Raw genomic sequence first — 6,071 nt, 5'->3', positions numbered from 1 at the left:
CGCCGCACTCCGCGGTGCTCCGGTGCCCCCCGTGCAGCCCCCCCCACCCCAACCCTCACACAAAGCCCCGCTGGTGGGGGTCCCGGCCCGCTCGCCCCCCGTCTCTGTGGGAGCCGGGCGGATGCAGCCCCCCGGGAGAGAAGGAGGTACCCGGGGGCAACGCGGTGCGGGATCCTGGGGGTGCTGCTTGCCCTGCCTGCGGCGCTGCCCAGCGCGGGGCACGTGGAGCGCCCGTCACCTGCACCCCTGGGCCGGGCGGGCACCGGTGACCCCGGCCGGGAGCGGGACGAGCGGGACGCGGGGCCAAGTTCACTGCTGATGTCAGCAAGCGGCGGCGACACGGCTCCTGCCAGCCGCCGCCAGGCTCTCGGCCCTTGGACCCGCCCGGGCAACCGGGAACGCCACCGGCGCCACCGGGCACCATTAAAGACCGTGTGCCTCCGGTGGCAGCGGCTCCTGGGAGAAGGGTATGCTCTGCTGGCTCTGGCTCAGGCATCGAGTCAAGCAGGGGGCCCTGGTCCCCCCTCCCCATCCTGCCCCACGCTGGCAGGGGACACCGTGGGAGCAGTGGTTTGGTCAGATTTGAGCAATATTTGTCTCTGTCCTCTGATCCAGACCTTGCTGGAGTAGGAGACGTGGCTGCTCCAGCCCAGGCTGCCTTTTTGTAATTCCCTTCTTGCCTGTGACCATCCAACACTGGTCGGGAATAAAGGCGAGGGCAGCGGCCACAGAGCAGCAGGCAGCAGCAACCAGAGGGCTTTGCGTCTCCAGAGTGTTGTGCGAACATGGGCTGATTAATCAAGTTAATTAAGCAGCCCTGTAAGTAAAGTAGCAGCAGCCACTCTCAATCTGTTGCCGGCTGGAAGCACACAGACTTCAGCGTAGGGACCTTGGATGTGAAATCGCAGCCGTTTGAAAACAGTGGTGACAGGGAAAAAACAATTCTCGGGGAAAAAAAAAGGCTCAAAATGCCTGTTCTCCATGGGATACCCCTTGTCCAGCATCATGGAGAGGGGAGTCAGGCCTGCAGTCAAGGTCTTGAGGCCACACCAGCAAGCTCTTTGTCATCAGGGAGCTGCAGAGATCACGGTGAGGATGAGAATGAGGATGGGGCTCCCTCTCCAAACTGTCCGTGTGGGTCTGCCTAAAGGAGACCCAGGCATTTCCCCCCCCTTCATTACTCCCTGCTGTGGGATGAACAAAGGAGGAGAGCAGCAGGAGGAACCTGCAAAAGCCTGTTGAGATGGAGATTTGCAATTACCTCGGGGGATGGGAGGTGATGGGACACCAGGCACAGATGGGAATACAAGAGAAGCCCTTTTCCTTTGGATGGCATCCCCTTCCCCAGGAGTGCCTTGTCCTGGTGAAGGTGCCCCAAAATTCAGCACCACAGCTGTGCCCAGGTGCTTTGGAGGGGGTGGTACAGAGACGGGAGACCTGTGGGCTGGCCTGGCCACCCCAGGGCCATGCCTCATCCTGCAGGACAGAGGTGGCCATGGTGATGGATGTGTCCTGCCAGGCCACTTTGGGACCAGGCCATCCCCACCATGTGGAGATGGCCACAGTGATGGACGTGTCCTTCCAGGCCACTTTGGGATTATGCCATCCCCTCCGCACTGGAGATGGCCACAGTGATAAAGAGATACCCCCAGACAGTCCCCATGGGAAGCCCTCAGTGGAAGGGGACCCAGCTGAGGGTTCCTGCAGGGCCATGCTGGAGCAGAGCTGCCTTTGCCCGGTCGTTCCTCTGTCAACCTTGATGTGGATCATGCAAGATCTCTCTATCACAGCTTCCCTTGCAGTAAAATGGGAGTCATCGCTGTTAATTACCTGCCTCACAGGGAATTAATTAATGTTTGCATTCCACTTTGAAAAGGCTGATTATTAATTAGAAGATTATACGTCAAATAAGGGGAGCCACAAGGCATGGGTTGAGCTGATGGCCCTTGCAGCTGGGAAGCGTGGTCCACAAATGTGCTGATAAAGCAGGAAAAAGTCCAACAATACCACTGGGGTGATGGGTTTGGGATGGGGAACAACAGCAGGAAGTCTGGGCCAGGTGGGGAGGCCACCAGGGCTCATGGGGGTCTTGGGCAGCTGGATGGGGCGCGCATGAGAGGGGTGGGATGCTGTGCTCCGCAGCATCCCGGTGAGCAGGTTGGATGGAGCCAGGCTGGGGAGCCACGATGCGAGACAGCCCATTAGGCAGGGAGGGAACTACCAGGCAATTACTCTTGATTATTGGACTGAATCAGAAGGCAATCAATTCACCAGCATCCGGAGGGCAGCAGCACCGGCCTCGCGTCTCCTGGCTTTAGGGGCAGCGAGGTCTGGCCTTGGTGTGACAGCAGGATGTGGCCTCCAGCACATGGCTGGGTGCCACCACTTCCTCCCAGCCTGAAGACACCTTGACAGCAAAGCCACCAGCCAGTCACCGTGTTCACCACTGTGTGATGAACCAGGCTGACTCCCTGGCCATGGCTGGGGCTCTCTTCCCATCTCTTCTGGGATGTTGCAAGAGCTGAGAGGAGAGAAAGGGGAACCGAGCAAAGAGCTTCCCAGCTGTCATGTTAACCTTTGGGCAGACATCACAGGCTCCCAAGTTCCCATGTTTTGCTTCATCTCTCCCTGCTTGTCCTTGGTGCTTGGCTCTCACTGACTCTGGACAAAACTATCCGAGGGAGGATCCTCCTGCCCTTCGCCAGCTGATACTGTGAGGCTTGAATCACTGCACTTGTGGGACAACATGTGAGCTCTGCTTTCCCCTCGCTTCTCCCAGCCCTTCCTCTAGAGCAGAAGCCCTCTGCCCATGCAGGAATGGCCTCTGTCACACTTTTGGGGAGAGGAGGGTCAAAGGTGGGAAATATTCCTGGCAGTTTTTGGAGTTGGAGATTTGGCTTGGATTTCTGCACATCCCCTTCAGTGCCAGCTCCTCCGTCTCTCACCCTGTCATGTGCTCAGGCCTCCCTTCTCTCCCTCCTGCTGTTGTGACAATGAGAAGAGAGGTAGAAACTTCTGAAACCGCTGCAGTCTCTTTGAATCACCCTCACACAAAAATCATGGAGGTTTTTTTGAAGCACTGCCTTTCCCTTCCCTTCCCACTCCCCAAGAGGAAGAAGGAAAGGTGCTGACCACATCCCCTGTTTCACAGGCACAGGGACCATCTCAGCACGTTCCTCTTTCAATTTTCTCCTTGCAGCATTAGCTATAACGGGAATTTGCAGGAGGTAAAATCTAAGCAGGAACCCCAGGCCCATTGCTCCCTTTGGAGATGTTGGGGGCCTCACTGCAGCCCCCACCTCTCCCTTTATGGGAACATACTCAGCATTAAAACCTGAAGCAAAACAGCCCCTGACATTTTCCTGGCTTGTTGCATTGCATCCCTGATGCCAGCTCATCCCTGACAAGCTGCAGGCTCGACTCTCCCCCTTTAAGCATCATTCTCCACTCTCATACACCCCTCCCTGAGGTTTCTACTCCTTTGTATTGATCCTTGAGCTCTCTCTGATCTATCAGTCCTTTTGCAGAGAGAGGACAGCCTTTCCCTTCACAGACTCCATGTGCAAGGTTGTTCTCCCCTGATCTGCTGCATCCACATGGATGGGCTAACAGTGCATTGAGCATCCCTCCCATTCACAAAGAATGAAAATCATTACATTGTATCATGCTGGAAAACCGTGTAAATTCACCATTTTCCATTTTCAAGGCACAGACAACCAACCTGTGCTAGGTTTTGCTGAGGCTGTTGGAAAGGGCCCAGACCTGCCCAGGTAGCCAAGGCGGTGGCAGGGCACACGTGCCTGGTTTACAGCCTGCTGTCCCTGATAAATGGACTTTGCTGGAGGGGTTGAAGCCCTGAGCAGTGATTTTTCTCCACCTATTTGTCCAGCCCTGCCTGTCCTTGCTGCCTCCAGCCTTGTCTCCCTGTGCCCCTGTGCCTTCCCCAGCCCTTTTATTGCCTATCTCTGAGCTAATCCTTGTGCCAACATTTCCAGATCCTGATGCTGGCCCTGAGGTCCCCCAGCTTACAGAGGCAGCAGGAGTCCAAGGCTTCATCCCCAGCTTTGTAGGCAGCCAGGTCAGCATCCATCAGCCGGTGCCCAGGCTGGCACTCTCTGCCCAGCCCTGTCCTGGTGCCCAGCAGCCCTGCCACCCTCCCACCCTCTCTGGGCTGTGCTGGCCCGGCCGGAGAAGAGCAAAGCCCTCCCTTCCCCCACTGGTTACACGTGCTGCCAGGGCTGTTTTGGTTGACCTTGATAGCAACAGCCTGTGAGGCCCGAGCGTGGAATTGTTTTCAGCCCAAGGTCATTCCGCAGCACAGCACTATTACACCGGCACAGCCAGACCCTGAGGCGGTGCCGGCCGGGCTCCCAGCCTCAGCCCTGCACCCTGGGCATCTCTGGAGTCCGCTTCTTCCACAGCAATGGGACAGGTGTAAGCTATATCCTATGCTGGAGCTTCCCTGCAGGGACAGAGAGTGGTGGAGCAGCCCTCCCCTCCAGCCAGGCTTGGCATCAGTTTCAGGGGATATTTCCTCCAGCTAAAAACAGAAGGGGAAGAGAAAAAGCTGATTCTCCCTGGGTTTTTTCTGCATGCCTCAGCCCTCTGGTCCCACTCACGCCACCCCCATCGCTACCCAAATGCTACTGAATGACCCCTCAGCTGTGATGCACCTCCAAGGGGGTCTTCCCCTCAAGGATGCTCCCTGGGGTTCAGTTACCTGTCCTGGCAAAAGGTTCCCACAGGTTTTACATGGCACTATGCCGAGCCATACAGTGTGTTTTCAACTGCTTCTTAATTACTTTGAGAATTGATTTTTCTTGGTCTCTGACGATGGAGCAGGGGAGCAGCTGGATGGAGTTTTCTGCTTGTACTGCATCTAGGAAATGAAACAGATCCTGGGCTACCCAAGCATGCCGGGAAATTCACTTTCATCTCTGCTGGGCTAGTGGCCCTTTCCGTCTAGGGGCTTCAGGCCTTTGGCAGAGGTGACCTCTCCTACCTTGGAGAAAGTGGGAATAGTGCTGCCTTTGTTTTCTGTGTGAGAAACAGAGGCAGGGAGAGCAGGGCCACCCTCAGTCAGGGTGACTCTCCTGCCCGTGCCAGGTGATGTAAAGCACTTGTGACTCTGCGGGTAATTCTGGTTTGGGGCATAAGCCCCCTTTATCTCCAGCAGGAGGTCACAGAGGTCTGACCACTGTGCCGGTGCTGCTGTGGGTGCACCCAGAGGTGGGGGGGGGATCCCCACCCCTCCAGTGACCCCAGACCTGCACCAGCTCCTGTCCCTGCAGGCACAGGGATGCTCAGGGAACAAATGAGCGAGGCAGGATTTGCCTGTTCCTAGAAGGAGGGATGCAGAGGCACCCAGGAACTGCTCTGGGCCCCGTCCCAGCCCCATCCCTGCCCGGGCTGGCCCCCGGCTCTGTTTGCACAGCCGGTGCTGAGCCGTGATGCAAGCAGCTCTCCCCAGGCAGGGAGAGGGTGACAGGAGTGGGACCTGCTCTAGTCAATGCCCCATCCACTCCTCCGAGTTTAAATAAACCTTCAGGGGTGATTCAGCGCTTACACAGCACTCAGCCCTTTCACAGAGCCACCAGAATTGAAATCCAGTGACCGTCCCTCTCCCCCCACCTTGAGGAGCAGGTGCATGGGAGGAGAGCCAGGTGGTTTTTATCCAGTGCCAGGCTTGTTTCTGGTCCATGTGGCTGGGGTAACAGGGGGGTGATGCGACTTACAATGGGCTGGCGGTGGGGAAGGAGAGACCACAGGCTTTCTGCAGGGTGATGCTGCTCCCAACCAGCCCCTCTGGTCCAGCTCACACCAAGATCTGCAGCAAACCCAGGAATGAGCCAGCAAGTTTGCAACAGTATCATCCCTCTGATATCATCCTGAGGCCACTTGCACACAGACTGGGCATGGAAGGAAACTACCACCACAACGCCCAGGTGCAGAGGCACCAAGCCCCCCTGCATTTCATTGTTCTCCCAGCCCATTGCCCCCAAAGTCTCCATCCCTCACTCGAGACAGTATTTCCACATGTGCTTTGTTTGGCTCATTTCACACATTCCTGC

The sequence above is a fragment of the Corvus brachyrhynchos genome, unplaced genomic scaffold (genome assembly GCF_000691975.1).
Source record: "Corvus brachyrhynchos isolate BGI_N302 unplaced genomic scaffold, ASM69197v1 scaffold5, whole genome shotgun sequence".
NCBI classification, from domain to species: Eukaryota; Metazoa; Chordata; class Aves; order Passeriformes; family Corvidae; genus Corvus; species Corvus brachyrhynchos.
This window is presented reverse-complemented; position numbering follows the sequence as displayed.